Source organism: Schistocerca gregaria, chromosome 6, assembly GCF_023897955.1.
Source record: "Schistocerca gregaria isolate iqSchGreg1 chromosome 6, iqSchGreg1.2, whole genome shotgun sequence".
Lineage (NCBI taxonomy): Eukaryota > Metazoa > Arthropoda > Insecta > Orthoptera > Acrididae > Schistocerca > Schistocerca gregaria.
The window spans coordinates 321,244,696-321,271,794 of record NC_064925.1 but is presented as its reverse complement, the minus strand read 5'-3'; the positions used below and the strand labels follow the sequence as shown (position 1 = coordinate 321,271,794).

At 39.3% G+C, this 27,099-nt stretch overlaps 1 long non-coding RNA gene across 1 annotated transcript in view; it reads left to right on the top strand.

Moving 5' to 3' along the window:
* Positions 1-27,099, top strand: part of LOC126279000 (uncharacterized) — a 61,776-nt gene that overhangs the window by 12,862 nt on the left and 21,815 nt on the right. Inside the window, exon 2 of the long non-coding RNA XR_007550777.1 lies at positions 20,057-20,177. This is a non-coding gene — a long non-coding RNA (uncharacterized LOC126279000). The remainder of the gene's footprint in view (positions 1-20,056; positions 20,178-27,099) is intronic.

Below are 27,099 nucleotides of genomic sequence, written 5' to 3'. Positions count from 1 at the left end.
AGAGACTACAACCCTGTCTCACTCCCTTCCCAACAACTGCTTCCCTTTCATGTCCCTCGACTCTTATGACTGCCATCTGGTTTCTGTTCAAATTGTAAATAGCCTTTCGCTCCCTGTATTTTACCCCTGCTACCTTCAGAATTTGAAAGAGAGTATTCCAATCAACATTGTCAAAAGCTTTCTCTAACTCTACAAATGCTAGAAACGTAGGTTTGCTCTTACTTAATCTAGCTTCTAAGGTAAGTCATAGGGACAGTATTGCCTCACGTGTTCCAACATCTCTACGGAATCCAAACTAATCTTCCCCGAGGTCGGCTTCTACAAGTTTTTCCATTCGTCTGTAGAGAATTCGAGTTAGTATTTTGCAGCTGTGACTTATTAAACTGATAGTTCGGTAATTTTCACATCTATCAACACCTGCTTTCTTTGGGATTGGAATTATTATATTCTTCTTGAAGTCTGAGGGTATTTCGCCTGTCTCGTACATTTTGATCACCAGATGGTAGAGTTTTGTCAGAACTGGCTCTCCCAAGGCCGTCAGTAGTTCCAATGGAATGTTGTCTACTCTGGGGGCCTTGTTTTGACTCAGGTCTTTCAGTGCTCTGTCAAACTCTTCACGCAGTATTGTATCTCCCATTTCATCTTCATCTACATCCTCTTCCATTTCCATAATATTGTCCTCAAGTACATCACCCTTGTATAGACCATCTATATACTTCTTCCACCTTTCTGCTTTCTCTTCTTTGCTTAGAACTGGGTTTCCATCTGAGCTCTTGATGTTCATACAAGTGGTTCTCTTTTCTCCAAAGGTCTCTTTAATTTTCCTGTAGGCAGTATCTACCTTACCCCTAGTGAGATAAGCCTCTACATCCTTACATTTGTCCTCTAGCCATCCCTGCTTAGCCATTTTGCACTTCCTGTCGATCTCATTTTTGAAAGGTCTGTATTCCTTTTTGCCTGCTTCATTTACTGCATTTTTATATTTTCTCCTTTCATCAATTAAATTCAATATTTCTTCTGTTACCCAAGGATTTCTACTAGGCCTCATCTTTTTACCTACTTGATCCTCTGCTGCCTTCACTACTTCATCCCTCAAAGCTACCCATTCTTCTTCTACCATATTTCTTTCCCCCATTCCTGTTAATTGCTCCCTTATGCCCTCCCTGAAACTCTGTACAACCTCTGGTTCTTTCAGTTTATCCAGGTCCCATCTCCTTAAATTCCCACCTTTTTGCAGTTTCTTCAGTTTTAATCTACAGATCATAACCAATAGATTGTGGTCAGAGTCCACATCTGCCCCTGGAAATGTCTTACAATTTAAAACCTGGTTCCTAAATCTCTTTCTTACCATTATATAATCTATCTGAAACCTGTCAGTATCTCCAGGCTTCTTCCTTGTATACAGCCTTCTTTTATGATTCTTGAACCAAGTGTTAGCTATGCAAAATTCTACCATGCGGCTTCCTCTTTCATTTCTTAGCCCCAATCCATATTCACCTACTACGTTTCCTTCTCTCCCTTTTCCTACTACCAAATTCCAGTCACCCATGACTATTAAATTTTCGTCACCCTTCACTATCTGAATAATTTCTTTTATTTGATCATACATTTCTTCAATTTCTTCATCATCTGCAGAGCTTGTTGGCATATAAACTTGTACTACTGTAGTAGGTGTGGGCTTCATATCTATCTTGGCCACAATAATCATTATTAAACCAATCCTGCATTACCCCTATTTGATTTTGTGTTTATAACCTGTAGTCACCTGACCAAAAGTCTTGTTCCTCCTGCCACCGAACTTCATTAATTCCCACTACATCTAACTTTAACCTATCCATTTCCCTTTTTAAATTTTCTAACCTACCTGCCCAATTGAGGGATCTGACATTCCACGCTCCGATTCGTAGAACGCCAGTTTTTTTTTTCTCCTGATAACGACATCCTCTTGAGTAGTCCCCGCCCGGAGATCCGAATGGGGACTATTTTACCTCCGGAATATTTTACCCATGAGGATGCCATCATCATTTAATCATACAGTAAAGCTGCATGCCCTCGGGAAAAATTACAGCCGTAGTTTCCCCTTGCTTTCAGCCGTTCACTGTACCAGCACAGCAAGGCCGTTTTGGTTATTGTTACAAGGCCAGATCAGTCAATCATCCAGACTGTTGCCCCAGCAACTACTGAAAAGGCTGCTGCCCTCTTCAGGAACCGCATGTTTCTCTGGCCTCTCAACAGATACCCCTCTGTTGTGGTTGCACCTACTGTACGGCTATCTGTATCGCTGAGGCACGCAAGCCTCCCCACCAACGACAAGGTCCATGGTTCATGGGGGGGTGAAATTAGTATAAGGAAAAATACCTGGGAAGAATGCACAAGAAAGACCAAGTATTCAGTACATCTGGCGGATGGAACAAGATCTGAAACGAACAACTCAGTCTGAGCTGAAGATACTTACAGAAGACAGGGAAATTTGAAGAGTGAGAATTGCTACCAATCAATCTGTGGAATGAGAACAAAAGAAGAAGAAACATAAATTCCTCTGAATTATTTTGAGCTACATGCACAGTTATCCACATTCAGAATTTAAATGAAAAAAAAATGAAAAAAATCAAAGTAATCGAAACACAATAAAAGAAAACCTAATCTACACAAGAGAAAAATTGTCGCAACACATTCACAAACAATATTCAAAAAGCCTTTTCTATTCAAATGGCTTCTCCACCATGCAACATGCACTGTGCATGCCACCATGCTACCAATCTCTTCAAACCACAAAAGAGAACAATACTAACTCGCTAAAAATGTATAACAACAACAACAATAATAATAATAATAATAATAATAATAATAATAATAATAATAATAATAAACCAACTGGAAAATGATTTAAATCCAAATAGAAGGAAAACAAAGACAGAAGATGAGATGGTCATATGAAGTTAATGAACACCTCATGTTCTGTTATTACCAAGCAACAAAACCGAGGAACCAACACGTTCCCCGTGGAGGCCCGGGAAAAGAATAGGCCTCCGGTATGTTCTGCCAGTCCTAAAAGGCGACGAAAAGAACAAACCACTAATAGGGCTAACCCCCCTTTTAGTGTGATTAGTTGGTTCAGGACAGAACTAAGGAAGCCTCGGACAAACACTGTCATGGTCGGGGACAACGCTTGAACCCTATGCCCGTCCACAATGGTAATGACACTGCTAGCCACATGGAAAATGATTTAAATCCAAATAGAGGTGTTTTGCAGGATATGCTTCCTGCAACCAGTCTAGAAGGGAAACAAAGACAGAGGATGAGATGGTCGGATGAAGTTAATCGACACCTTATGTTCTGTTATTACCAAGCAACAAACTTAGGAACCAATGCAACTGGATACAGATCACAAGTATACACAACATTTATTACCAGATACCCAGAATTAAAATTTTTAACAAAACAATGAATAGCTGATCAGATCCATGTAATAATCAAAAATAACAGGATACCCCACTCAGAATTAGAGAACATCAAACAACAAGTACAACAAATACTGGAACAAAATAATGTGCAATCAGAAGAAGAAGAAGAAAATACAGTAATGGACTCAAACATCCCAGAGCAAACAAAGAAAGGACAACATGCATCAATTAAACAATCAGAGGAAAACAAATCTTAAGACAGCCACCAGAACAAGCACAAATAGAACACAAAGTGATACACATGTTAGATATACACTCCTGGAAATTGAAATAAGAACACCGTGAATTCATTGTCCCAGGAAGGGGAAACTTTATTGACACATTCCTGGGGTTAGATACATCACATGATCACACTGACAGAACCACAGGCACATAGACACAGGCAACAGAGCATGCACAATGTCGGCACTAGTACAGTGTATATCCACCTTTCGCAGCAATGCAGGCTGCTATTCTCCCATGGAGACGATCGTAGAGATGCTGGATGTAGTCCTGTGGAATGGCTTGCAATGCCATTTCCACCTGGTGCCTCAGTTGGACCAGCGTTCGTGCTGGACGTGCAGACCGCGTGAGACGACGCTTCATCTAGCCATAAACATGCTCAATTGGGGGACAGATCCGGAGATCTTGCTGGCCAGGGTAGTTGACTTACACCTTCTAGAGCACGTTGGGTGGCACGGGATACATGCGGATGTGCATTGTCCTGTTGGAACAGCAAGTTCCCTTGCCGAATTGCTCAACACATGGGGCGTGTGGTCTCCACAGTACATCGATGTTGTCGCCAGTGGTCGGCGGAAGGTGCACGTGCCCGTCGACCTGGGACCGGACCGCAGCGACGCACGGATGCACGCCAAGACCATAGGATCCTACGCAGTGCCGTAGGGGACCGCACCGCCACTTCCCAGCAAATTAGGGACACTGTTGCTCCTGGGGTATCGGCGAGGACCATTCGCAACCGTCTCCATGAAGCTGGGCTACGGTCCCGCACACCGTTAGGCCGTCTTCTGCTCACGCCCCAACATTGTGCAGCCCGCCTCCAGTGGTGTCGTGACAGGCATGAATGGAGGGACGAATGGAGACGTGTCGTCTTCAGCGATGAGAGTCGCTTCTGCCTTGGTGCCAATGATGGTCGTATGCGTGTTTGGCGCCGTGCAGGTGAGCACCACAATCAGGACTGCATACGACCGAGGCACACAGGGCCAACACCCGGCATCATGGTGTGGGGAGCGATCTCCTACACTGGCCGTACACCTCTGGTGATCGTCGAGGGGACACTGAATAGTGCACGGTACATCCAAACCGTCATCGAACCCATCGTTTTACCATTCCACCCGGCCTCCCGCATGCCCACTATACGCCCCCGCTCAAAGTCCGTCAACTGCACATACGGTTCACGTCCACGCTGTCACGGCATGCTACCAGTGTTAAAGACTGCGATGGAGCTCCGTATGCCACGGCAAACTGGCTGACACTGACGGCGGTGGTGCACAAATGCTGCGCAGCTAGCGCCATTCGACGGCCAACACCGCGGTTCCTGGTGTGTCCGCTGTGCCGTGCGTGTGATCATTGCTTGTACAGCCCTCTCGCAGTGTCCGGAGCAAGTATGGTGGGTCTGACACACCGGTGTCAATGTGTTCTTTTTTCCATTTCCAGGAGTGTAGAAGAAAAATTTCAGCTGTCATATATAGAATACAAAGAGACAAATACAGACATTAGACCATCCTTGCATAGACCCCCCAAATAACCCACAAGTCGAAACAACAATAACAACTATGAACACAATCATACACAATAAAATAAATGAAAATAAACTATGAAAGAGTTACAATTACTGGTTTATATAGGAGCACTCACTACACTAAATAGATGAAAAGAAACAGAAATTACAAGCATTGGCCAAATGACTTAGAAGATACAAAAAAAAGTGAAAATAGAAGGAAACAAAATCAAACATTCAACACAAACTAAAAGAAATTTTATCAGACAATAGATAACACACACATTAAAATAGACAATCCACCAAACATAACAGACATGGAACACTTCTGGAGCAATATATGGTCAAACCCGGTACAACATAACAGACATGCACGGTGGATACAAGCAGAAACAGACACATGTAAGATTATACCGCAAATGCCTGAAGTGATAATTTTGCAACATGAAGTCACCCAAGCAATTAATTCTACACACAATTGGAAAGCCCCTGGAAAAGATAAAATAGCAAAATTTCTGACTACAGAAGTTCATCTCAACACATCCACATCTAACTAAATTATTTAACATTAATGATACAAATATCATTTCCACGTGGGAAAAATATATCTAAAAACAAAGATGATGTGACTTACCAAATGAAACTGCTGGCAGGTTGATAGATACACAAACATACACACAAAATTCAAGAGGTTGAAATGTCTGCTTGTGACTGTGTATGTGCGGATGGACATGTGTGTGTGTGCGAGTGTATACCTGTCCTTTTTCCCTCCTAAGGTAAGTCTTTCCACTCCCGGGATTGGAATGACTCCTTACCCTCTCCCTTAAAACCCACATCCTTTCGTCTTTCCCTCTCCTTCCCTCTTTCCTGATGAAGCAACCGCTGGTTGTGAAAGCTTGAATTTTGTGTGTATGTTTGTGTATCTACCAACCTGCCAGCGCTTTCATTTGGTAAGTCACATCAGCTTTGTTTTTAGATATAAATTATTTAACAGTTACATTGCAGATCCATACACAGTCCCTGATACACTTACATAAGGAATAACTTATCTGAAACCTCAAGATCAACCAGACACAGCAAACCCAGCAAAATATCACCCCATAACATGCCTACCGACAATATACAAAATATTAACTTCAGTCATTACACAGAAATTAATGACACATACAACACAGAACAAAATTTTAAATAAAGAACAAAAAGGCTGCTGCAAAGGAGCACGAGGATGTAAAGAGCAACAGATAACAGATGCAGAGGTGACATATCAAGCTAAAACTAAACAAAGGTCGCTACACTATGCATACATTGATTACCAAAAAGCTTTTGATAGTGTACCCTACTCATGGTTACTACAGATATCGGAAATATACAAAGTAGATCCTAAATCGATACAGTTCCTAAACATAGTAATGAAAAATTGGAAAACCACACTTAATATCCAAACAAATTCAAATAATATCACGTCACAGCCAATACAGATTAAGCATAGAATATACCAAGGAGACTCATTAAGTCTTTTCTGGTACTGCCTTGCTCTGAACCAACTATCCAACATGCTAAATAATACAAATTATGGATATAATATTACTGGAACATACCAACACAAAATCACACATTTGCTGTACATGGATGATCTAAAACTACTGGCAGCAACAAATCAACAACTCAACCAATTACTAAAGATAACAGAAGTATTCAGCAATGATATAAATATGGCTTTCGGAACAGACAAATGTAAGAAAAATAGCATAGTCAAGGGAAAACACATTTAACAAGAAGATTACTTATTGGATAACCACAATGACTGCATAGAAGTGATGGAAAAAACAGATGCCTATAAATATCTAGGATACAGGCAAAAAATAGGAATAGATAATTCAAATATTAAAGAAGAACTAAAAGAAAAATATAGACAAAGACTAACAAAAATACTGAAAACAGAATTGACAGCAAGAAACAAGACAAAAGCTATAAATATTTATGCTATACCAATATTGACCTATTCATTTGGAGTACTGAAATGGAGTAACACAGAACTAGAAGCACTCAATACACTTACACGATCACAATGTGACAAATATAGAATATATACAGTGAGATGGAAGGATTCATGATTGCAATACAGGATGAAACAATAAACACCAGATATTACAGCAAGCATATTATTAATGATCCAGATACCACAACAGATAAATGCAGACTATGCATACAACAAATAGATACAGTAGAACACATCACAAGCAGATGTACAATACCAGCAAATACAGAATACACCAGAAGACATGACAATGTGGCAAAAATAATACATCAACAACTTGCCATACAACATAAACTAATAACACAACACGCTCCCACATACAGGTATGCACCACAAAATATAATGGAGAATGATGAATACAAATTATACTGGCACAGAACCATAATAACAGATAAAACAATGCCACATAACAAACCTGACATCATACTCACCATTAAAAAGAAGAAATTAACACAATTAATCGAAATATCCATACCCAATACAACAAATATACAAAAGAAAACAGGAGAAAAAATTGAAAAATACATCCAACTGGCTGAGGAAGTCAAGGATATGTGGTATCAGGATAAAGTTGACATTATACCAATTATACTATCAACCACAGGAGTCATACCACTCAATATTCACCAGTACATCAATGCAATACAGCTAGATCCAAACTTATATATACAAATACAGAAATCTGTAATTATTCATACATGTTCAATTACCCGAAAGTTCCTAAATGCAATGTAGCATATACCGTACAGTTAAAAGGAAGTCACACTTGAGCAAGGTCCATGTCACTTTCCGCTTTTAATCAGACATAATGCCTGAGAAAGGAAAGAAATAATAGTAATAATGCTAACAATACCAAAGAAAAATGTCCAGAGATGAAATTATGAATTCAAATTCAATCGCTCTCCTAAAGAGGAACAATTGTTATAATAATAAACTACAACACTAAAATGCTAAAATCACACAAGGTCACATACATTAGCTGGACTTGATGAGGACCCTCATTATGCATTACAAAGGCAAATATTTTTTTATGAAATGTGACTTTTGTACTTGGTAAATTTCTGGGTGAAATTCACCGAACTGATGGAAACTGTTACAAACTAACATCATACCCTGAAATGAGGGACATCATACCTGAGATCTGTCCCACGCCTCCTAAAGCAGTGTGCCATCACCCACCCAACCTCTATAACAACCTAGTCCATCACTATGCCACTCTTAATCCCTACTCCTTGCCACAAGGATCACATCTCTGTGAAAGACCTGGCAAATCCATCCATGTACCACTTCTTATTCCAGTCCTGTGACATGCTTATCCTACTCCATCAGAGTGTGGGCCATCTGGGAAAGCAGACATGTCATACGCCAGCTCTGCTGAAATCATTGTACAGCTTTTCATGTTGGTGTCACTACCAACCAGCAGCCCACCAGGATAAACAGCCACCATCAAACTGTGCCAAGAGCAAAGTAGAGCAGCCTTTGGCAAAACATGCTTGATTTCAATTCCTGCTTCACTACCCAAGCCATCTGCATCCTCCCCTCCATCACCAGCTTTTTTCTGAATTGCACAGATGGGAGTTATCCTACAACACATTCTCCTCTCCTGTAATTATCCCAACCTCAACTTGTGATAATGTACTGTCCCCACTCCATCCACCCAGCAGCTTCCACTCGCTCTGCCCTGTCACTTCCTCCCCGTTCACATCTCCCACACTCTTTGTGTGCCAGCCTCAGCCAATGCAAATGCCCATCTTTCCCCACTCCTCTCCTTTTTCACTCTGTTTCCCCCACCTCCCTTCCCTCCAAACTTCCTGAATCTGTGCCTATCAACAGTCTAGTCTCTGTACACTCCATAACGCAGTGCTCTTTTCTCCCTCCCACCTGTACACTGCTATCCTTTCCACTTCTCTGACCCCTCCACATTGCTGCTTCCATTCCACGACAGTTGCATTCTGGTTCAAGCTGCCAGAGTTGGCCGTCACGTCATGTAAGGTGTGCTTGCTTGTGTGAATGAATGGTGTGTATTTCTCTTAGTTTGCCTGATGAGGCTGTGGTGGAAAGCTTAATTGTAAGTGTATTTTAATTGTGCACATCTGCAACTTAACGTGTCATCTTTACAGTAAGTAGCAATCTATCCTGTCCTACATTGCTTCCACTACAAATTTATAATTTGCATCAGTGTGGGGTATCATGTATAGACTTTGAGTTATTTTGGGATGTTCACTTGGAGACTTTCAACATTTCTCTGTGATATTCTGAACTTAGATTTTGGATAAAGTGAAGCTAATTTGTACTTGGAAGTATTTTACCAAATCACTTATGGGCTTATATGTGAAGCATGTGTTGAACTCAGTTCAGAATTTGATCTGGGTGAATATTAATTTAGTACTCATAAATTAGTAATCAGAGTTAGAGAACATGCTTTCATGCAGTCAAACTTATAAATATTAGTTATTTTGCCTAAACTGTCAAACTGAAGATTAACTTTCTCTCTCTATCTCTCTATCTCTCTCTCTCTCTCTCTCTCTCTCTCTCTGTTTAGATTAGATTATATTAGATTAATACTTGTTCCATAGATCATGAAGACGACACTTCGTAATGATGTGGAACGTGTCAGGTTAATAAAAGATGTCTGTACAAGAAATTACATTACACAAAATATTGCATGACACTAATGATTAAGTTTTTTTTTTTTTTTTTTTTTTTTTTTTTTACTTACTTTATATCTAAAAATTCAGCCAATGAGTGGAAGGAGTTGTCATCTAGAAATTCTTTTAATTTATTTTTAAATGTTAGTTGGCTCTCTGTCAGGCTTTTGATGCTGTTTGGTAGGTGCCCAAAGACTTTTGTGGCAGCATAATTTACCCCTTTCTGTGCCAAAGTCAGATTTAACCCTGCATAGTGAAGATCATCCTTTCTCCTGGTGTTATAGGTATGCACACTGCTATTACTTTTGAATTGGGTTGGATTATTATCAACAAATTTCATAAGGGAATATATATACTGTGAGGTTACTGTGAGGATCCCTAGATCCTTAAATAGATGTCTGCAGGATGACCGTGGGTGGGCTCCAGCAATTATTCTGATTACACGTTTTTGTGCAATGAATACTTTTCTACTCAACGATGAATTACCCCAGAATATGATGCCATACGAAAGCAGTGAATGAAAGTAGGCATAGTAAGCTAATTTACTGAGATTCTTATCACCAAAATTTGCAATAACCCTAATAGCATACGTAGCTGAACTCAGACGTTTCAGCAGACCATCAATGTGTTGCTTCCAGTTTAACCTCTCATCAATGGACACACCTAAAAATTTTGAAAATTCTACCTTAGCTACAGACTTCTGTTCAAATTCTATATTTATTACTGGAGTTTTGCCATTTACTGTACGGAACTGTATATACTGTGTTTTATCAAAATTTAAAGAGAGTCCGTTTGCTGAGAACCACTTAATAATTTTGTGAAAAACATCATTTACAATTACATCACTTAGTTCTTGGTTTTTGGATGTTATTACTATACTTGTATCATCAGCAAAAAGAACTAACTTTGCATCTTCATCAATGTGGAATGGTAAGTCATTAATGTATATCAAGAACAGTAAAGGACCTAAGACCGAACCCTGTGGGACCCCGTGCTTGATAGCACCCCAGTTTGAGGAATCAGCTGTTTTAACATTACACGAACCACTTATTTCAACTTTCTGCATTCTTCCAGTTAAGTATGAATTAAACCATTTGTGCACTGCCCCACTCAAACCATAATGATTTAGCTTATCTAAAAGAATGCCATGATTTACACAATCAAAGGCCTTTGAGAGATCACAAAAAATACCAATGGGTGATGTCCGGTTATTCAGAGCATTTAATATTTGATCAGTGAAAGCATATATAGCATTTTCTGTTGAAAAGCCTTTCTGAAAACCAAACTGACATTTTGTTAGTACTTTATTTTTACAAATATGGGAGGCTACTCTTGAATACATTACTTTCTCAAAAATTTTTGATAGAGCTGTCAGAAGAGAGATTGGGCGGTAGTTGTTGACATCCGACATATCCCCCTTTTTATGCAATGGTTTTACAATGGCATATTTTCTGTGTGTGTGTGTGTGTGTGTGTGTGTGTGTGTGTGTGTGTGTGTGTGTGTGTGTCTGTTTAACAAGATTCTTGACAAGTAGACAGATATTTTATTTATTAATGTTGTATCCTAGTGCTATACCCTAAGAGTTAAGCTAGACTATAACACAGCCGTGGATCCTGAGCCAGTAGGTGTCAACTGACAGTTTATAGTAGTCTACCAACAGTAAATAATGGCACAAGCTGGTATCCACCACTGGTAGATAAGACTTTTACTAGCTGTCCATTGGAAGACTCCATGCAAACTCTTTGTGCCAGGAATGCCACCCATGGTTCCCACATCACCACAGGTGGTGCTAGTCACCAGGTTATTTCTCTACACTGGTCATGTGTCCACCTGGAAGTAGGACATGTAACCTTCTGCACCATTATGAGTACTTAAATGGTTGACCAGAACCTAGCACCCAGTTCCATTCATGGAGCCAATCCTGGATCAGTTCCTCTCCAGCACATCAATGAGCAGCCAAGCCCCAATGTGGAGCTGTTGTTATCACCATGAACCACTGACCTGTTGAACTGAGCCTTCAAGCAAACAGTAATCTACTAGTTGGACTTAGTCTCCAAGTGATAATCAACCTTGTCTTCTGTGGACTTAGCCACCAAGTGATCAAATTATCCTTGTAATTGGACTTAACCTTCAAGTGATCAGGCAGCGTACACTTAATAAACAAGTGAACATTATTTTCCATATCTGGACTTGAAAGTCAGAATGATATTAACTTCCCATTCAAAGCTATCATTTGGTTCCATTACTTGGACCTTGTATCTCAATATGGTGCTTGGACTTGTTTATAATGGTTTGCCACTTGTAACATATAGACTAAAATCTTTGCACCTTTACTAACTGTTGGATAATGTTGACACTGTATCCACTGATAGACTTAACTGTATTCACTGAGGCTTAGATAAAGGTGCTTGTTAGTATTTTGTTGCCTCAGAATATTGGTTGATGCCGGTTGTTCTGGGATGGTCACAATAATTAGCACCAGAAGCATTGCTTGTCACTATGAATGATGTGTCCTTGTAAAAATACCCGATAATCATGTTACCATAGAACATTTTCCCTCCCATCTCTACCTGACATCAAAAACACACCATCGTGTTCCTAATTGTTTTGACCAGCTGCATTCAGACCACTTATTATTTCTGCTTTGAAGTTCAAATCTGCAGAAGTACCATAGGTGATACATGGTATCTTCACAAACTAGCCTTCTCATGGACCACCTAGAGGAATTCTTTCAGGTGTACTGGTGGCATTTTCATTTGCTGGAACCATCACAAAGAACACATCTGTTCTTTCTTCCAGAACTTGAAACCTGCTTCATCAGGTCAGTCTCAGTTCTAGGCGATACTACATGAATGGTAATCTGCATTTTCTCAGTAGCTTCATAAAAATTCTTTTCAAATCAGATCATCTATCAAATGTATCACTGACTGGACAGCTACTTTCCATTCCATATAATTAATGTTTTCTCTGTGCAGCCATGACTCACATGTAAGCATAATCTCATAATCTGCCATGGCAACCAGCAGATGACCCAATATGCTGTAAACTTACCAGAGCCTTTAAAAACAGACAAATTTTTCATGTCATTTCTTCTCATGATATTAACAAACCCATCAGCACTGTGAAGCATCCATTGACTAACACTCCTCTCTGCACTCAGTGCCACTTCCTTCCTGTGCTTGGTCCTTGACTACCTCTTGCTGTTTCATGTGATGAATGATATTCCACCCAAAATCTTGTTATACTGTCCAAAGTTATTCTCTAGTGCTTACCTAACCTGAGTTATATTCTAGTTTATAGGAAGCCACTATTCCTTCAAACTGTGTGCCCCGTAGGTCATTTTACAGTAGGTAAACCATGTGTAATTCATCCTCCTTACACACAACCAACACCTAATGTTACAGTCCAGTGACAGGCATTTCCAGTCTAGTCAAAAGTAGAACCACAGTTGATTGCAGCCTCATCATCTGTTAGCAGTATTTTAGGTACTACACAGAGTTGTATGTGAATATGCCATTAAATGGCTGTGTACACACATGAATCATCACTGTAAAACTTTTTAAATAACCCAATGTTGAATCACTCAGTTGATGGACATACTGCACAGCACAACACTAAACATTTCAATAATTATTTCAGTACCCACAACAATTTGATTCCTCCCTTCCTCATTCCTCTCTTCCCCCTCTTGCTTGTTGCATGTTATCCTCTAAACTAGAGTAAACAGCAAATATCTCTCCACCATATCCTTCCATTTCTGCAATCCTCCAGGCCTAAATTCCACTAATTTTCATCATTAGTCACTTATTCTGACTTCCTTAACTGCTTACCACTCTCCTTGCTTCCTTGCTCCCCCTTTCTCCTTGCATATCAGTTTTTAATTCTCTTCCCAGCCCCCCCCCCCCCCCCCACACCTCTCTCTCTCTCTCTCTCTCTCTCTCTCTCTCTCTCTCTCTCTCTCTCTCTCATAATGAAAAAACCACTGTGTTGTACAGTTACTTATTGACTAAAGTCTTCACGCCATAGGTGGCAACAAGCGGCCTATGGGCCACATATAGCATGTGTTGGTTTCAATCCAGCGTGCAGAAAAAATTCAGAGTGAACGTAAAATGAATATACTTTCAAAACACGTATTTTGAGGCATTAAGTACTATTCATATCAGTACATTACCCCCTAAATATTAAGGTCATGGGAAGTATAGTTTTGACTTTATGCACTAATAACACTGCTGTCATGTTATGAGGCAGCCCACGAGCTTAAGTAAGTATGTGAACCAGGCATGCATGTTACCATAGGTTGCCCATGTTTGCTTTATACTAACAAGTTTCATGGTCTTAGCCTCCCCAGGGACTTAGCCTCATCATCAGCTGTATCTGTACGTTAAAAAGAAAAACTATATTTCTAAACTGCAGGACCATAAACAAGCTAACAGTAATAGAAAAAAATATAAGTGAGATCATGTAAATCCTCTGCATTTAGCATACCTATGAATAGTGGGTTGCAGCATTAATGTCAAAGATAACTTCCAAGGTAACACATCTCTCATACATGGCTCATCAGAATGAATATCCAAATGTTGCCATGCAACAAGCACCTTTTAACTATTACTTATTTAAGTCACCCTTGCCCTCAAAATGTTAGCAGGAGAGAATGCAGTGTAAATAAACCAGATAAGCCAGATCAGACTCTGTCAGAAGTAAAAAGTTGAAAAAGTAGGGTAATAACTATGTAATATGTACCTGCACTTACAAAAGGTCCAAATGAACAAATGTTTATGTAGCACTGTCTCTGGAAGGCAGCATGCATGTATCATGTAACTGGGACAATGAAGCCATTGTTTGAGTGTCATGAACTGAGAAACCAAAACACATGAAACACAATGCTACCGTACTGCAGCCAACACCTACTAAACACTTGAACAGAGTGCCAATGCATCCCATCTCCCAATGGAAGGAGAAATGAGCAGTTGTGCTGGGGACCACACCATTGTAAACATGGCTGTGTAGATAGGGCAAAGGTCAAAGACAGAATAAAAACTGGGAATCATAACTGACTAGTAATCCTGACACTGCTCTTAACAAGCAAGTAGAGCTTAGCATATGAATATATTGAGTAGTTTTATGATACAGACCATCCTGGATTTTCCATTGTTTGAATAATTTTGTGCAATTCTTTCAATATCCCATTACTTTCTATAGCTAGCTTTGACTGTTGGAGCTATACTATAGTACTTGGATTGTTGGTGCTGTACCATAGTGCCTGGAGCTAGTGTTTTGAAGCTGTTTTAGCACTATGTTATCTGAATATTGTATGGTAATGTGGTCTCCTTTTTTCATTTGGATACTAATTTCAACTTTTTCCTCGTGAAGTACCCCACAATCTGGCATTTATGTTATGTTTGGGCATATTTGCCATTGGTTCTAGACTATGGCATTGTTATTCATTATGCCATGTGGTTGACGATATTATTATTGAAACTTACTTGCAGATTAGGACTGTGCCATTCTGAGACTTGAACTCAGGACCTTTGTGTTTCATAGGCAAATCTGCCAGGAAGTTTCGCATCAGTGCACACTCCTCTGCAGAGTGAAAATTTCATTCTGGATTTTGTTGCTGTTTTAACTATACATTTTTTTCTTAATTAGGTGGCCTAGAGTTTTATTCATGGCAATAGCTTCTTTCTGTAATTTATGTAGTATTTCTAACTTCAGCACATACTAATTTATTTTTCACATGCATCTGGCATTGAGCAGTTGTTCAGCTTTAGTAGTAAGTTGTGAGAGTATTTGTGTTCTATGGTTATTTTGAGTTCAGGTTTGCTACATGTTCCATTAACTGTGGTTGCTGTCCAGTTTTCTGTAAGAGTGAACATCTGTCACACATATGCCTTAATTACTTTGGGGTGTTTATCTACAGTAAGTTCTGAGTTCCGATTTTTGTTGTGTCTTTGACCATTACCCTACTTACGGTTCAGCCCATGATGTGCACTTCCTACAGAATATTTACATGATGTGGCCCATAGTGCCACTTCTCAGTTCTCTTCCCATTGGTAGATGGGATATATTGATACTATGGCTGCAGCATGGTAGTGTCATGTTTCAGGTGCCTTGTTTTCCTAGTCACTGCTACTTGAATAGAGGTTTCTTTGATCCAGTTACATGTTAGATGTGTGCTGCTTTCTAATGACAGTGCTACATAAACATCTGATCAGTTGGTCCTTTTGTATGGGCAGCTACAGATTGCAATCATTTCTAGTCTGTTGTCTCAGTTTCCTGCTTGCGACATAGTGATAATCTGGCCTTATGTGGGTTATTTAGATGCCATGTCCTCTTGACAGCACTTTCAGAATAAGGATGACTTATTTCAGTTACAGTTGGAAAGTGATTGTTGAGTGACCACATTTGGGTATTCAGTCTGATGAGCTATGGACAGTAGACATATTGCCTTCCAATTTAGCTTCAACATGGATGCTTTGATCTACTATTTACAGGTATGCTCAATGGAGCAGGTATATGTGATCCCAATTATCTTATTCTTTCTATTACTCTTAGTTTGTTTATGGTCTTGCAGTTTAGAGATATTGTTTTATTTTAACTTACAAGTGCAGCTGATGATGGGGCTGAGTCTCAAAAACCTATCAGTGTAAAAACTTCAGTCAACAAATGAATGTAAAACTTAGTGTAATTGGATAGATAAAAAATCTGTTCAGGAAGTGGCAGCAAGAGAATACACTGGAGTCAATGGCTCTTTCTTACAGCAGAAGGGCTAAAGGGGAATGAAAAGGGGTGAAGGAAAATGGTTAGTGAGGTTTAGCAAAAGAAGTGGAATTCAGGAAAGTCACCCAGAACTCTGTAGCTATAAATGTATTTCTCAGATGAAGTGGGCACTAAGAATTATAATTACAGGCTTCACATTTTGTTAATCACTTTCTGGTTGCCAATATTGTAGTTAGAGAGCCAGTGTTGAAAACAGCAAACAACAGCATTAAATAAATAAAAGGAACATTTAACAATTATACCACCCGCCGCCCCACACGATGATAACAGAAGACAATAGAACAGCGGCAAAAATTCAAGAAAGGGTAGCAGATGGGAACTGATGTTATTATTCCTTGCAGGATATATTCATGTCCAGAAATGTTTGCAGGAATACAAAAATCCAAATATATTTGACTATATTAAGATCTACAGTAAATTGTTGGATGATTACCACAAAGGAGGAAGGCTGGTTGTTAAGATGGGAAAGGAAGATTTTGAGAAAGATATTTGACGCAGTGAGAGAGGAAAGAAAGCTGGAGAACAGGAAAACTTGCAGAACAACTGGTGCTTTTTAGACAGAGGAGCATCATAGTGAAAACTGAGCAAGGAAGAATAAGATGGTCTGGACATATACAGAGAATGCCAGAAACTTGCAGTGTTAAGAAAGTGTTTCTAGTAAAGCTCAAAGGGAGAAGGGAAAATGTGGCTTGAAGATATGGAGGAGGATATCAAAGCAAAGGGCATCAAGAATTGGAGAAGGAAAGTGACAAACAGAGAAGAACGTAGGCAGGTGACAAAGGAGGCCAAGGTTCTACAGGGTGGAGCAGAAACACATTTTTTTTTTTTTTTTTTTTTCGCTATTTTAAGATTGGGACACAGTTTGATAAAAATAATAAAAACAAGCATTAAGTGATAGATCTTTAATGGAGTTTTGAAAAATACATACTTTAATTAGGTTCAGAAAATAATGTCTTGGAGATGACGTCCTTCTTGCTGGATACAAATTTGGATTCTCTCGCAAAAGTTATGCAAGGCTCTCTCCAAAATTTCATTCAGCAACGCTTCAATTTCCTGATGAATGGAATTCTTCAGGTCATTGATTGTGTGATGCTTGTTCGTGTAGACTTTCAATTTTAAATATCCCCACAAAAATAAGTTGCTTATCAACAAATCAGGTGAGCGAATGGGCCAGCAAATACCACAATCTCGAAATAATATGTCCTGGGAACATTTGCCGAACCACTTCCATGGATGCTCTTGCCATGTGAGCTGTGGCACCATCCTGCTGAAACCATATTTCTCTCATGTTCACTTGATGCTTTTCAAGTTCTAGATGAAGAAAAATGTTTAACATTTTAACGTAGCCCGCTGATGTCACAGTAACTGCAGTTCCTTCCTCTTAAAAAAATAGGGTCCAACAATCCACATCTTTGAAATGGAGAAGACCAGGTGGTTTCTTTTTCATCACAGATCCAGTATTTCTAAACGCTGCAACCCATCAGTGTACAGTATTTTAATCAAGCACTGCACCTCGACGTCAAACTCTAAAATTTTGACGGAAAATACGTTGCACTGTGACTACGCAATCATTATTTCAAAAGTACTGCTCGACAACGAACACATGATGCTCTATGCTCCAACGCTCCATAGCAATTGAAACTGCATTGTATTGGCAGTCTGCCAACATTCGTTCAAGGTCAATACCCCCTCTTGTCACCACATATTAGCAGTTCAAAAAACATCAGTTTCCTCTGCTTCATCCTGTACAAGGACTGTAGTGCTGACCAGTAAGTAAGTAAACAGGAAACTTAAGTTCTTGAATTGAGATACTCAGACAGTTTATAGAAGGGGTAGATAGTACTACTACTAGCACTACTACTACCATAGTAGTAGTAGTAATAGTAGTAAGGTAGGCATTTGCTTTTCTTTTGCATTTGCACAATTTCCAATTCTTGCATTATACTTGGTGAGAGGCCATCAAAAGTATTTGTACCAAAATACAGAAAATCCCCTATGAACCACAGAAAGGCACAATTTAAATGGAAATTAGTTTTTTATCTTTTTCCATAGATGCAAGAATCACATTTATCTTGAAAGTCACCATATTGTTAGAAACAATACCCTCCTCTGAAAGAACTGGAGCTTGTGAAATGTGGATATGGCACAGGATGATCATCTGGACAGATAATGTCAGGACCAAGGAAGTACTGAGATGGCTTGGAGGAGATCAGATGATCTTGCTGACAGTGAAGAACAGGAAGTTAAACTGTATAGGACATAATTTTACATAAGATTGCCTTTTAGTAGAGGCAATTGAAGGTTTTATTCCAGGGAAGGGCAAAAGAAGATACTACATGCTGGATGACTTCCAGTAAACCACAAGGAGAGTACCAAAGAATGGAGAGGAAAGTAAAGAACTGAGAAGCATGGAGGGTTATAAAATCTAAACCTGCCACGAGACAGATAACCAAAGGATAATTCGAAAGATATATGGTTATGGTATCTACTTTATGCAGTATTATTACTGTTTGATTCTGCTACAAAATTATATTTTTTTACTTACTGTCTGAAACAGAAGAAAAATTAATGGGCAATGCAACTGTCAGATTGAAATGATAGAGAAGTTAATAAATATGAAGAAATGATTTAGATATAACTACATATAAGTTACTGAACTATAACATTGCTTCCTTCTGAGATGACATATTTCTAGGTTGTAATGGGGCATGTGTTGCGATGAAGGTAAGTGATATATTAAAATTGTGTGCTTTACTGAGATTAAATCTATATGTCTGCCTTTGGAGGGTGCATGGCCCATTGTACCATCCATGCATGCCTTATTATTTCAGCAATGCTTAATATGCTTACAATTAAATTGCAGTGAAGTATGGGCACACATTTACATACTATTATCGGAATGATTTAATGACTCGTCTTTTACTTTTGTAATAATTATGTTCCCGATTGGAAACAGTATACAGAGATGAGGATGTGTACCTACTCCACTGCACATAGGCACATTTATAAATTACTTTAATATAATAATAGAACAGCAACTTCTTATCTCATCTTAATGTACAAATATGCACTGTGGATTATATAAAACAGTTTTAAGTAATTTTTATGAAACTGTCTTCTCATTTCTTCTTTTGAAGTAAAAGAATCAGACCAGGAAATAAAATTTGGAACACAATCTGTACTGCAAGAGCATATAGTACATACACAAGTTGTAGTTTCTGATCTGAACTGAACTGAACTGATTACAAACTTGTGAGTCACAGTACAATCAGGAACAATTATTTTTGTTTCCATGCACTATAACAAATTATAAATGTAACCTATTACTTCAGAATGTAATGAAACTGTTTGCCATAATGCCTCTATTTACAGCTGAGAAAATATAGTAGTAATGATAAATGTTTTCTTTCAGGCTTGGAATATATAATGTGCAAATAAACAATTTTCAAAAAGCAAAAGAAAATTTCCTTGAAGTGTGTCTCAGTTCTCCAACCCCAAGAACATGGTTAGGTTATGGTTCTGCTTCTTTCATGGTAAGAGAATGTTACAAATATTGACACATTAATTGTATGAGGGTCACTACAAAATAAATGCACACTATTTTTGTAAAAATACAGTTTTCATACTGCATATGTGAAAGTTTTACATTGTGTAGATACTTCCTTTCTGCTTGTTTTCAAACTTAGTTCAACCTGTTCCCATGAGTGGTGCTGTCACAGCATGTCTTCAAAATGGCTGCTACACTTGATGTTTGTCAGAAGCAGTGTGCAGTCATAAAATTCCTGTGCTGTGAAAATGAGACAGTGGAAAACATTCTCAAGATGTTGAAAAAGGTGTATAGAGATGCTGCTGTTGATCGCAGTACAGTTAGTCGGTGGCAAGCAGGTTATGTGATGAAAGCGGGCACGGCACTATTGAGGATTGTCCTCACAGTGGCAGGCCTTGTACTGCACACACTCCAAACAATGTGCAGAGAGTTAATGAACTGGTGACTGCTGACAGATGCATCACAGTGAACGAATGGTCACGACTCATTGGAATAGGGGAAGGAAGTGTTTGCAGAATACTGAAAGTGTTGGCGCTACAAAAGGCTTGTGCCAGGTGGGTTCCCAGGATGTTGACAGTGGCTCACAAAGAAACAAGAAAAACAGTACGCAGTGAACTTTTGGAACAGTATGAGAATGGTACAGATTAATTTCTTGGAAGAATTGTGACAGGTGACGATACATGGCTCCATCATTTTTCACCAGAGATGAAGAGGCGATCAATGGAGTGGCATCATGCAAATTCACCCAAGAAAAAAAAAAAAAATTAAAACCACACCTTCTGCTGGAAAAGTTATGGCTATGATGTTTTTCAGTTCTGAAGGACTCTTGCTTGTGGACATCATGCCAAGTGGAACCACCATAAATTCTGATGCATATGTGACGACACTGAAGAAATTTCAAGCTCAACCACATTGGAAAAAGCAGGGTGTTTTGCTGTTGCATAACAATGCACGGCTGCATGTCAATCAAAAAACTTTGGAAGTGATCACAAAACTCGGACGGACAATACTGAAACACCTGCCTTACAGTCCTGACCTGGCTCCATGTGACTATCATCTCTTTGGGAAACTGAAAGACTCTCTTTGTGGAACAAGGTTTGAAGATGATAACTCCCTTGTGCATGCTGCCAAACAGTGGCTCCAACAGCTTGTTCCAGAATTTTACTGTGCGGGTATACAAGCGCTGGTTCCAAGATGTCATAAGGCAGTTGAGAGAAATGGAAATTATGTGAAGAAATGAAAATATTGTTCCTAAAGGATATATCTACACACTGAAAAACTTTCAAACATGTAGAATAAAAGATGGATTTAAAAAATATATAGTGTGCATTTCTTTTGGAGTGATCCTCATATTCTATGCAAAATCAGTATCTCGCATCTTAATCATCATACAGTGATTAACGTGGGCCTTCTACAAAATGAATTGTTTTGCACCATTGCATCTACTAGATTCCAATCCTATTTTCTGTGTAGCCTCCCCAAGGTCCCACTGATTAATACCTACTATTATTATTCTCACATTCAGGTCCATTACATTTCAAAGCTCAGTTATCATTTGTATGTATTATCACCATGAAACCACTAATTATGCACTTCAACATTGAGTGTATAAGCACATGCTGTTTAGTAAGGAACTGCATGCATTACTATTATTGTTATTATTATAATTGAGGAAAACAGTGTAATTCGAATATAAACATTTCACAGGTAGTAGTGTCATGAAGAATCATGCAGAACAAAAGCTATAAGAGAGGTGACACATGTTAGGTGGAACAGACAGCTGTGATTAATGATGTGTTTATACTGTATGTGCTGTTCACCAAACAAGGACCAGTTGATAGTAGTGGGGTAAGGTGCTCCTGAAAGACTCCATGTATATTTGTACACATATCATATTTTCTTCTTCTGTTATTCCAATGCAGTGTGGCAGACATATGACATATACAAACAATGAATATGTGGATATGCTTCTGGTCCTTAGTGCATCTGATAACCAGGCTGGTGTCAGAGCTCATGAATATGCTGCTAGATATCCTGGTTGATGTCAGTCAGATAAAAATATGTTTTGTCATCTGGAGCTTCATTTTCGGGGCACAGGTCCTTTCCCTCCACCATCGCATGACAAAGGTCATCCACAGACTCACCGTACTCCAGCTACTGAGGAAGCTACTCTGGAGGTCATACACCTAGAACCCCAGTGAAGTACACATAGCATAGCAAGGTAGCTGTGTGTCTCACAATGCATAGTCATTGACATGCTGTACAAGTATGGGCTGCACCCCTATCATTATTCTTTAATGCAACTCCTGCATCCTGGAGACTGCCATCTGCAGATGCAATTCTGTGAATAGTTACAACAACAGGAAGCCTATGACAACTTAATAAACACAGTAATATGGACAGGTGAAGCAGTGTTCACTTGTGAGGCTGTCTTCAATATGTGCAGTGCCAACCATTGGTGTGGCATTAATCTGTACTTCACCTGTGACTGTGGATATCAAGTTTACTTTGGCATCAAAATCTGGTCCAGAATATTACAAGACAGGAGTGTAGATCCCTACTTGTTGCCTGACTAGTTGACTACTGCAGAACAATACCATGCATTCCTCTCAAACTATTTGCCTGACACACTGGAAGATGTTCCACTTTATGTTCACAGAGGTTATGGTTCCAACACATGGTGTACCCCCAGTCTTTGAAATTAATGTGTGACGGTATTTAGACAGATCATTTCCAGAAAAAATTGCTTGGATGTTGAGGTCCAGTAGTATGGCCTCCGCAATCACCTGACTGAAATACCCTGGATTTCTTCCTGTGGGGATGCTTTAAGGCACATGTGTATTCTACTCTGTCAACACATGTGGAAGAACTGATAGTGCATTTTCATGCTGCTCTTGTATCTGTGTATGCAGTCATGTTGCAAAGAGTCTAGAGCTGTATAAACCAGCACATTGCACAATGTTTGGACATGCAAAGGGCTCACATTGAGCATCTAAGGACAATGTATTCTTTTGTGAATGTCATGCAGTCATTAATATGGAAATTATTAATGTCAGTGGTTGCTATTGTGTTACATCTGATGTTTGAGTGGACAAACTGCGTTTAGTATAAATGAACAGTAGATGTTGAGTTATTTAACTGTGCAGTCACCTTTAGCATCTCGAAATTGATATTGTTTTTGTAGTTATTCTGTCCTATGACAGGTCATTTGTTTCAGCTATATTTCTAACTTGTCTGACCACATTTTTGTTATGCACCTTTGCAAAACACGCTATCCATTGCACAGCACTACTACTGCATCTTGACAGGGGTAGTTACCATATATGTGATTACTATGTTGCCAGACAGCCAATCTTCAATGTCACTTTATTGCTGGAAATACGTGCAGGGCGAAATTTTGTGAGATACTTTTTTGTATTGCTAGTATGTGAGGAATCACACTGCAAAATCCAAGTGTGCCAATTTTTCTTCATGCTGTATAATAGGGAAATTGACACTGGCATTGCACTATTGCATTTTACTTTATGTCTCTTATGACACCTAGCCTCGATTTAAATGTTATTTCTGATGCCCAGCAGCATTGTCAGAAATATTTCCATTTCATTTGTTTTATAGGCTACTCGTATATAATTTCATTCAGAACTTTTTAATTAGATGCAAATAAAATCTCTAAGAATACACAGAATTGAAATTGAGACAAAAAATGAAAATGCATTCAGGAGCTTGTGAAAAGGAGCAACTGAAATTTGGTTGACAGGGAAAAATTAAAAATATAATTATTTAGTATCTAGGTTTCTTTAAGCAGCTTTTTATGAGATAAACTAAGAGTGCAAGCATACAAATAGCAGAATAAGATGTGTAGGCATTAGACAAAAGAAAATTATTCCAATCCTGACTCATTAGAGGTACAAGGTGCAGGAAAAAATACAGTAGTATTAATACACAGACTACAGATCATGAAATTCCAGATGTACAATTAGTAGAGTTTTGATCAAGAGGTAATACTGAAGTGAAAAACAAGTAAAAGCAGGAAATAATAGAGGAGAACAGAGGTGATTATAGTTGATGTTGTCATTGTGGTCATCAGTCTGAAATCCTGCTTGATGCAGCTCTCCACACTAGTCTGTTCTGCACCAGCTTCTCCATCGCCAAACAACTGCTGCAACCTACATCCACTAGAATCTCTGAACCTGTTGACTGCGTTCAACCCATGGCCGTCTACATTATATGAATATAATAGAGGGAAACATGCCACCTGGGAAAAATATATCTGAAAACAAAGATGATGGGACTTACCAAACAAAAGCGCTGGCAGGTCGATAGACACATGAACAAACACAAACATACACACAAAATTCTAGCTTTCGCAACCAACGGTTGCTTCTTCAGGAAAGAGGGAAGGAGAGGGAAAGACGAAAGGATGTGGGTTTTAAGGGAGAGGGTAAGGAGTCATTCCAGTCCCGGGAGCGGAAAGACTTACCTTAGGGGAAAAAAAGGACAGGTGTACACTTGCACACACATACATATCCATCCGCTATATATATATATATATATATATATATATATATATATATATATATATATATATATATATATATATATTATTAAAAACAAAGATTCCAAGACTTACCAATTTACCAAGCAGGAAAGCGCCGGTAGATGGGCACAATAAATAAAACACACACACAGAATTTCTACATCTGCATCTACATCTACATCCATACTCCGCAAGTCACCTGACGGTGTGTGGCGGAGGGTACCCTGAGTACCTCTATCAGTTCTCCCGTCTATTCCAGTCTCGTATTGTATGTGGAAAGAAGGATTGTCGGTATGCTTCTGTGTGGGCTCTAATCTCTCTGATTTTATCCTCATGGTCTCTTCGCGAGATATACGTAGGAGGGAGCAATATACTGCTTGACTCTTCGGTGAAGGTATGTTCTCGGAGCTTTAACAAAAGCCCGTACCAAGCTACTGAGCGTCTCTCCTGCAGAGTCTTCCACTGGAGTTTATCTATCATCTCTGTAACGCTTTCGCGATTACTAAATGATCCTGTAACGAAGCGCGCTGCTCTCCGTTGGATCTTCTCTATCTCTTCTATCAACCCTATCTGGTGCGGATCCCACACTGCTGAGCAGTATTCAAGCAGTGGGCGAACAAGCATACTGTAACCAACTTCCTTTGTTGTCAGATTGCATTTCCTAAGGATTCTTCCAATGAATCGCAGTCTGGCATCTGCTTTACCGAGGATCAACTTTATATGATCACTCCATTTTAAATCACTCCTAATGCGTACTCCCAGATAATTTATGGAATTAACTGCTTCCAGTTGCTGACCTGCTATTTTGTAGCTAAATGATAAGGGACCTATCTTTCTGTGTATTCTCATCACATTACACTTGTCTACATTGAGATTGAATTGCCATTCCGTGCACCATGCGTCAATTTGCTGCAGATCCTCCTGCATTTCAGTACAATTTTCCATTGTTGCAACCTCTCGATACACCACAGCATCATCTGCGAAAAGCCTCAGTGAACTTCCGATATCATCCACCAGGTCATTTATGTATATTGTGAATAGAAACGGTCCTATGACACTCCCCTGTGGCACACCTGAAATCAGTCTTACTTTGGAAGACTTCTCTCCATTGAGAATAACATGCTGCGTTCTGTTATCTAGGAACTCCTCAATCCAATCACACAATTGATCAGACAGTCCGTATGCTCTTACTTTGTTCATTAAACGACTGTGGGGAACTGTGTCAAACGCCTTGCAGAAGTCAAGAAACACGGCATCTACCTGTGAACCCGTGTCTAAGGCCCTCTGAGTCTCGTGGACGAATAGCGCGAGCTGAGTTTCACACGACCGTCTTTTTCGAAACCCATGCTGATTCCTACAGAGTAGATTTCTAGTCTCCAGAAAAGACATTATACTCGAACATAATACGTGTTCCAAAATTCTACAACTGATCAACGTTAGAGATATAGGTCTATAGTTCTGCACATCTGTTCGACGTCCCTTCTTGAAAATGGGGATGACCTGTGCCCTTTTCCAATCCTTTAGAACACTTCGCTCTTCTAGAGACCTACGGTACATCGCTGCAAGAAGGGGGGCAAGTTCCTTTGCGTACTCTGTGTAAAATCGAACTGGTATCCCATCAGGACCAGCGGCCTTTCCTCTTTTGAGTGATTTTAATTGTTACTCTATCCCTCTGTCGTCTATTTCGATATCTACCATTTTGTCAACTGTGCGACAATCTAGAGAAGGAAGCACAGTGCAGTCTTCCTCTGTGAAACAGCTTTGGAAGATGACATTTAGTATTTCGGCCTTTAGTCTGTTATCCTCTGTTTCAGTACCATTTTGGTCACAGAGTGTCTGGACATTTTGTTTTGATCCACCTACCACTTTGACATAGGATCAAAATTTCTTAGGATTTTCTGCCAAGTCAGTACATAGAACTTTACTTTCGAATTCATTGAAAGCCTCTCGCACAGCCCTCCTCACACTACATTTCGCTTCGCGTAATTTTTGTTTGTGTGCAAGGCTTTGGCTATGTTTATGTTTGCTGTGAAGTTCCCTTTGCTTCCGCAGCAGTTTTCTAACTCGGTTGTTGTACCACGGTGGCTCTTTTCCATCTCTTACGATCTTGTTTGGCACATACTCAACTAACGCATATTGTACGATGGTTTTGAACTTTGTCCACTGATCCTCAACACTATCTGTACTTGAGACAAAACTTTTGTGTTGAGCCATCAAGTACTCTGAAATCTGCTTTTTGTCACTTTTGCTAAACAGAAAAATCTTCCTACCTTTTTTAATATTTCTATTTACGGCTGAAATCATCGATGCAGTAACCGCTTTATGATCGCTGATTCCGTGTTCTGCATTAACTGATTCAAATAGTTCGGGT